The sequence below is a fragment of the Zingiber officinale genome, chromosome 1A (assembly GCF_018446385.1).
Source record: "Zingiber officinale cultivar Zhangliang chromosome 1A, Zo_v1.1, whole genome shotgun sequence".
Taxonomy (NCBI): domain Eukaryota; kingdom Viridiplantae; phylum Streptophyta; class Magnoliopsida; order Zingiberales; family Zingiberaceae; genus Zingiber; species Zingiber officinale.
Genome location: NC_055987.1, coordinates 131,697,296 through 131,705,014, shown reverse-complemented (window position 1 = coordinate 131,705,014; position 7,719 = coordinate 131,697,296).

Genomic DNA, 7,719 nt, shown 5'->3' with positions numbered 1-7,719 from the left:
TTCTCTTGGCCTTCGGCAACATAACCTTCTGGTTATACCATATAGATTTCTTCGTCAAGATTATCATTAAGGGAAACCATTTTTACATCCATCTGATGTAATTCTATGACAAATTGTGCTACTATAGCTAGGATGACACGTATTGACACAAACTTCACAAATAGGGAGAATGTCTCTTCAAAGTCAATACCCTCTATTTGGACTTTTGTAACTAATCGAGTTTTGTATCGATTAATCGATCCATCTACTTTCCTCTTTATTTTGAGAATCCACTTATTCCCAATAGCCCTTCGGCCCAGAGGAAGATCGACTAAATCCTAAACTTGATTCTTTCTCATTGACTCTATTTCCTCATCCATTGTAATTTTCCATTTTTCTCTTACTGAGCTTCCTCAACTGTTCGAGGTTCCTCATCATCAACTGGGAGAATCATCTATGCCTCATTCTTAATATCAAATCTTCTCTGAGGAATAATCTGATGACTACTTTTTCATAGGTTAGACTATTGAGAAACTGACTCATTCGGTGGCAAATTACTCCCATTTGGTTGACTAGATTCAGGCATCTCCTGATTTGTTGATAAAGGAACATTATCCTCCTCCTCTATCTCATATAGAGGAATTATCTTATCAACTTCACCTCGTGTTGGGAACTCAGTTTTAAGAAAAGTAGAATCTCTTGACTCTATTTCAGAGATGATTCCATCTTGTCGCTCACCAAAAAAAACATAACCCTTAGAAGTGTCAGAATACCTTATAAAGATACACTTCTTACCTCTGGGTCCTAATTTTCCATGTTCGTGAGTCTTATCATGAACGTAGGTAGTTGACCCCCAAGGTCTCAGATTACTCAAACCTGGCTTTCTGCCTGTCCAACGTTCATGTGGGGTAAATAAAACTGACTTTGAAGTCACTTTGTTAAGTATATAGACCGCAACTAATAATGCATCTCCCCAATAGGAGATTGGCAAATTAGCCTGCACCATCATAGACCTAACCATTTCAAGAAGAGTCCTATTTCTTCTTTCAGCAATCCCATTTTGCTATGGAGTTCCAGGGATAGTTAGCTGTCTAATAATCCCTTTCTCATTACATATTGTCTTGAACTGATCAGACAAATATTCACCTCCACGGTCAGTGCGCAAGGTTTTAACCTTACTTTCCAATTGATTCTCAACTTCGTTCAAGTAATGAATAAATCAATCTAATGCTTCAGATTTGTGAGAAATCAAATGCACATGACCAAAACGTGTGAAGTCGTCAATAAATGTAATGAAATAAGAGCTCCCATTTCTAGCCTTCATATTCATCGGACCACAAATATCCAAATGAATTAATTGCAATGGTGATTCAACCCTAATAGCCTTACTAAATGGTTTCCTAGTCGTCTTTCCAACAAGACAATGCTCACATATAGACAAGTTAATCTTAGCATGAGTGCCTAAAGGGCCCTCCTTAGCTAATCTATTCATTCGTTTTTGTCCTATATGTTCTAATCTAGCATGCCAAATTTCATCATTAACATCAACATTACTAGTAAGAGCAATGTTTGAAAAACAACTATCATTATTATTTGGTTCTACATCAAGAACCATAAAACTATTTGTTACATAACCATGCCCAATTAACATAGAGTTAATTCGAAGTTCCAAATAACGGCTATAAAAATTTACACAATAACCTAAATCAAGAGGACAAATGATGAAAATCAGATTCCGTCAAATCTCAAGAGCATACAGGACATCATGTAGAAACAGGGTATGCCCACCACGTAGGTTGAGCTTGCAAGTGTCAAATCCTTTGACTTTAATTCTTGCATTGTTTCCTACATATATCCATTTATTGCTAGCTGGTACCCGACAGTACTCCACATATATAGCTCGATCACGTGCTACATGGTTCATTGCTCCTGAATTTATAATACACAAAGGATAAGAATAAGCTAACAACACTGGACTAGCAACAAAATGCTCAAGAAAAGAAGACACACTTGCATTGTTTCAATCTAGTCTTTTTTTTCCTTTCTTCTTGATTGGGTCTTGTCCCACAGCAGCAACTGCTTTCTTCTTTCCCTTTCCCTTCTTGAACAATTTCTTTTCCTTGGATCCAAATGATCCAATGAACCAATAGCCACATAGGCTAGTCCAAAAATCCTTGCGGATTCAACTCTCTCCACCTCTAATTCTACATGATGTGAGATGTCAATGAGAGTATTAATACTCTCACTGTGAGTTAGGGTCTGCTTCATGATCTCTCAAGAATCTAGAAGAGAACGAATAACTGCTTGAACTTGTTGTTCATCGGTCAACTCATGGCCAGCAGTTTTAAGCTCCTGAATCATGTTCAACATCTCCCTGAGGTGTTGAACCATTGAAAGATTCGGACGCTTAATGTAGCTGTCAAATTTAATCGTTAGCTTTCAAAGCTTGCTCAGACTTCCTCCATTGTACTTTTCTCTATGGTCTACCCAGACAACATGAGCCGATGGTAATGGCTCATACTCAAATACCATGTCATCCATCATTGAACTAATCAATATTCCCTTAGCAATGGAGTCATTCCTTTTCCATGCCCTATAGGCATTGAGATCTCGTCTGTTCTGTGTAGTGGGATCTATAGGTCTTCCATAACATGTTTTATAGCCTCAAGAACTTTTTTTCCTCAAGAACATATTATATCTTGAGTTGCCAGATTTTGTAGTTATCTTGATATAAGTTATCATGTTCTTATTTGTCATGATCTTACATAAATAAATATATTATTTAGTATTCAGTGTAATTCACATGCATGCAATTTATTATAGACTCAATATTAATTTGAATTGGCTTATAAAATCAAGTGATAACTATGTTTCCACTCATCATTTGTATGATCCAATCAAATCAACATTGATCAATACTATTACATACATCCCAACAAATGAACTAATCATCGTTCTATCATGATTTCTTTAATTAAATAAACTAATCATTTAATAAAATGAACTAATCATTTTCATGTATCATGAAGTAATCAGCATATGAATGAACACATCATTCATATAAATATGTCGCATATGCTAACATATAACAAACGAACATGAACTAAATGGACTAATACTGTTTATACATAATAACAGTAACAATAACAGAACTCTTATAAATGAGATAGGCTGACACCACTCCCACTAGGACAGACACTAGTGCAGTGGCCAACATAATCCCCTTCAATCTGGACTCATTTGAGGCAATCTCAGATAGAACAATTTCAAGATTTTCAATTTGATCTATCATTGAAATTTCTTCAGAATCCTCTTTAGATTCTTCAAGATCCTCCTCTGGATCCTTCTCAAATTCTTCAGGATCTTCCTCTAGGAACTCATGGTGAAGTAGCTCCACACACCACTATACATATAAGCTTCTCCCTTCGGAGAGCCTCCATATCTGGTGTGCTACCACCTTAGGATTCTTCGGTAGTGAATGAATCAACGCTCAAATCTTATAATTATCTAGGATGGGAAACTTTTCTTATTCGAGTTTCTAGAATTGGTAATCATCCGTGCCAACTTTAAATTGAAATTAAATAAGTTAGTACAAAACCAACTAACCAGTACAAAACCGGCTTTATTTAATTTATATAGGCATGGAACCAACATTATTAATCAAGAAAAACAAATTTTCTTGATTTACAAGAGTCTAAATTGACTGATCATTTGATCGATTGATTGGGAATCCAGATCCTGAGCTCTAGCTAATGTCCCCATTAGAACTAATCTAACTGGACTAGGATTTCTTACCTATGTTCTATTAATCTAAGCCCATTTAAGTCAATTTCAAACTTATTGATCAAACTCAGATCCATTTGATCAATCCAATGATTATTGAATTAAGTCTAACCCATTAGAACAAATGTAATCGTTTTGATCAAATCTGACACAATAGAACTAATCTGGTCATATTCGATCATCCCAACTTATGTAATTAAAAATCACCCCAATTAATTCAATAATAAACCGAACTGGTTAAACCAACAAATGATTTGAACCAAACCTAGGTATCATTGAATCAAACTGACCTGCTTAAATCAACTAATGATTTAAAAATAGACCTGGGTTTAATTAGACAAGTTGGTCTAGTTTAATTTTTAATTAATCAAACTTTGATTAATCAATTTCAATTGATTAAATAGTGAGCAATCGGTTCACGCATGATTAGCATAATATACTGTTCATGCATGAAATCGTAATTGATTAAAACAATCATTTTCAAACAGTGTTGACGGATGAACAGTAATTAATACAATTCATCTTCCTTTAATCGATTATCTCAATCGATAAAAAAAACTATTTGAATCGATTACTCCAATCGATTACACAGATTCACTGTGCTTTGTTAGTTTAATCGATTACATAGCTTCTTCTCTTCTCTATCGCGATGGAGACACTCTCTTCTTCTGCCGCGACGAACGCGATTGTTGTTACCTTCGATTGTCAGCCTCCCGACGTAGTCGCCAGCACTCTCCGACCACGGATGCCGATAGCCAACAACTTCTCGAGGCTCCACAACTATGGCATATCGCAACCCAATCACGATCTTGCCTAGCGACGACGGCAGAGAGATTTTCATTTCGACAAAGAGATTATTTCATGGTTAGGTATCGCTCTGATACCAATTCTAGGATCGAAAATAATTTAGATATCTCCACAATGGAATGATATTGTCCACTTTGGGCCTTAGGCCCTCATTGCTTTGCTCTTGGGCTCTACCCAAAAGGTCTCATGCCAATGGAGATATCTTTTCTCTTATAAACTCGTGATCTTTCCTATGTGTTTTCAATGTGGGACTATGTTTGCAACCTTGCAACCCCAACAATCCCCCCCCCTCAAACAAAGGACCACAGGCTTCCCACGTTTGATCCTCGACCCACCAGGTCTTCCTGCCCCTCGATCCACCAGACCTATTAGGACTTTATTGTCTAATTGCAACTAGGACTTCCTGCCTGGTGTCTGGTCCTCTTGATCTGAACATAGGAGTCCCCACTATTTTTGTTTGAGGTCAATATTTTACCCATATGGCTCAATCAGACCATAGCTCTTTATGCACAGTCGGTAGTTAAACCTTCTGGTAGTCCGAGCTCTGATACCATTGTTGACAGTTCTAAGCATGAAAAATATAAAACATGAAAACTGTAAACACTTTCAACAATCTCTCGCAGATCTACAATCGACACTGGTAAGACTTGCTGACGAAAGAACGATCACAGAATCGAAAAGCTCTTCATGGTTCACAAACCAAATCCCTCTTGCGAGATTAGACAAACCAATCTTGAATGTTCTTCTATCCTCTTACAATCTTGTGCACATGGATGAACCTTGCATAGTGAGCTTTCCAATATGGGACGAACCCTTTCTCAACCTTGCACACAGCAAGTCCCCTCTCTTTTCTCTCTTTCTTTCGCTTGGACGCATATATATATATTGAGAAAGATGACTCTTCGTCTTCCTCCATTAATGGAGGAAATGAATGGGCTAGAAGATGAAGGGGAAGGGGGGCCCTTTCATCTTCCAACACATTCCTAAGGATGCCTTCACTGATCTTGCATAACTTTCTTTTAAGGTCCTTTTATGATCCTATAAAATTTCTAACAGTTTATGTTCATGTAATAACTAAATATTTTACCTTGTTTGTATGTATATATCATTTTTAAGCCTTCAACACTTTTCTACCTTAACATTTTGTAGTGTTGTTTTCTTTTCATGACTTGCCCAAATTCACTCTAGGAATCTAGGCCTTAGGCATGGGAGTGAGCCCACTTATAACTCGATTGATCGGTCCAAGAGTCTAGAACTTGATCGTGAGAGCAAGCTCACTTATAACTCGACTGACCGACATGAGAGTCTAGGACTTGGTCACAAGAGCAAGCTCACTTATAACTCGGTCGATCGGCGGGAGATTCTGGGACAAAGGCATAAGAACAAGCTCACTTATAGCATGGCAGATCGGCGAGAGACTCTGGGACTTAGAAGTGAGAGCAAGCTCATTTATAACTCGACCAATCGGCGCAAGAGTCTGGAACTTATGCATGAGAGAAATCTCACTTATAACTAAGTCGATATGCGCGAGAGTCTGGGGCTTAGGAGTGAGAGTAAGCTCACTTATAACTCGGTCAATCGGCGCGAGAGTCTGGGACTTGGGCGTGAGAGCAAACTCACTTATAACTCGGCTGATCGGGGTGAGAGTCTAGGACTTTGTGTTACGCAACCGCAAGTGCAAGATTTCGTCGTCAGTAATAAAAAGATATCGAATCCACAGGGACTATTGATTAAGCACTAGTTAACTTTGCACAGTGAATTATCTAAACAAACGTGAGATTGGTTGGAAAAGAGAGAATGTAAAGAGTAGAGAAAGAGGGAGAGTTAGATTTGGGGATGGATAGATACTAGGATTTTGATTTCATTGTGATGCTAGTTAATGTCCCTATGCATTTTTCATCTCCCTAACTCCATGCTTACACTAGTGTAGGAGTTCTAACTAGAGTCTGGTACAATCTCGCGAAGATTGCACCGAAGAGTTTACCCAAGTTCTACCGCCATTAAGTAGAAGAGGTCATTTAGGAAGCCTGATTATAGGGGCATCCTTCTGTCACAAGGACCCACGGTCCACGTTCCTAGATTACTCAGATCACTTCCTAACGATAGATTAATGCAATTAAGTAGAAGAGGTAATTTAGGAAGCCTGATTATACGGAGCATTCTTCTCACATAAGCGCCCACGATCCACGTTCCTAGATTACACAAGTCACTTCTTAACATTAATTTGGGAGAACCCTATAAACTCTAATTAATCTTCCTAATAAGAATTGATCCCCATTTCAAGAAACTATCGTAGAAAGTAAGGGATACCTTCTGTAATATGGTCCCATGATCTTACATTCCAAGGTTCTTCCTCTATATGGTGATCTAACCCTACATCCACATGGATTTACCTCACACACATTTCGTCAAACGCATACAAGGCACAACACACATAGATGATGATATAAACACTTCATTGCATAGGAAAATATTCAAATACATAGTTCATACATTCACAATCATATCAAAGTTACTTCCTACATCCTAGATCTAGATATCTACTCCATAGCAAAGGATTTATAAATATGAGACAAGAAATTAAGCATTCCACACTCCAAAACAAGAGATAGAAAAGAGAGGAATGCTTATCTATGTGTCGCCAGTCTTCTTACTTGCAATCCTTGCTCTAGAGGTGGACAGATCAGCGAAGATGGAAGATCTAGGGTTCCCCCAAGGGGGAGAACCCTTCTCCAAGGAATGCAGGCAAGCCCCAAGCCAAAGATGAGCCAAAGATCCTTGAAAAGGGGAGAAACCCCCCTTTTATATAGAGTTGTAGACGGGCACTACACAGCCTGTGACATGGCCATGTGGATCCACACAGTCTCATACATCTTGCTTTCGGCCAAGGTGACACGGCCATGTGGCTCACACGGTCGTGTTCTGCTCTGTTTCTTGATAGATTCACACTGTCGTGTGGCTCACACGGCCTGACATTGCTTGGTCTCTGGAAATCTTGCACAACTGTGTGGCTCACACGGCCTGCCTCTGCTTGCTCTCTGAAAGTGCTACACGGTCATGTGGATCTCGCACACCCCTTGCATGGCCCTTGTCATGGCTCTACATGGCTATATTTCATTGCAACGTCTTTTATACTATCAAGATGTGATT